Raw genomic sequence first — 806 nt, 5'->3', positions numbered from 1 at the left:
GTGGAGATATGCTGCTCTATACGAGCTAAAAGTACTAATTATTTACATGGAGTCTGGTGGAGATATGCTGCTCTATACACACTAAAAGTAGTGCCAGACGCGGCAACCAGATAAATCATAAGATAAGATAAGAAAAACCTTTGTTTGTCCCACAGTGGGGAAATTGCGAAGATAAGATTAAGATAAGATGAGTGACAGATATATCACATCCATACAGGGAGATTACACAGCTGTTAACCCTCGTTTGGTATTCGGCTCAAATGGACCCATTTCAAATTTTTACAAGAAGAAAAATGGGACACGTTAAATTTGTTCTACCTGAAAATCAACAGAGACAGAAGGAGACAGACGGAAACATAGAGAGACAGAGACAGAAGGAGACAGATAGAGACGGAGAGAGACAGAAGGAGACAGAAAGAGAGACAGATAGAGAGACAAAAGGAGACAGAGAGACAGACGGAAACATAGAGAGACAAAAAGAAGGAGACAGACAGAGAGACAGAAGGAGACAGATAGAGAGACAGACGGAAACATATAGAGACAGAAGGAGACAGACGGAAAAATAGAGGGACAGAGACAGAAGGAGACAGATAGAGAGACAGAAGGAGACAGATAGAGAGACAGAAGGAAACAGAGGGAAACATAGAGAGACAGAGACAGAAGGAGACAGATAGAGACAGAGGGACAGAAGGAGACAGAGAGAGACAGATACCGAGTCCAAGTATCAGAACCGGCATCGGACCATCTGTAATAATTCCTCTTGTGTAAAAAGTTGAATTTATTAAAGCTGCTGTCCCGTCTTTGTC

General features: G+C 42.1%; 1 protein-coding gene across 2 annotated transcripts in view; it reads left to right on the top strand.

The window, feature by feature from the left end:
• Positions 1-806, top strand: part of LOC116686075 (transcription factor 7-like 1-B) — a gene marked incomplete at its 5' end in the record, with an annotated part of 61,821 nt that overhangs the window by 31,350 nt on the left and 29,665 nt on the right.

This window comes from Etheostoma spectabile, unplaced genomic scaffold (assembly GCF_008692095.1).
Source record: "Etheostoma spectabile isolate EspeVRDwgs_2016 unplaced genomic scaffold, UIUC_Espe_1.0 scaffold310, whole genome shotgun sequence".
Taxonomy (NCBI): Eukaryota; Metazoa; Chordata; class Actinopteri; order Perciformes; family Percidae; genus Etheostoma; species Etheostoma spectabile.
This window is presented reverse-complemented; position numbering and strand designations above follow the sequence as displayed.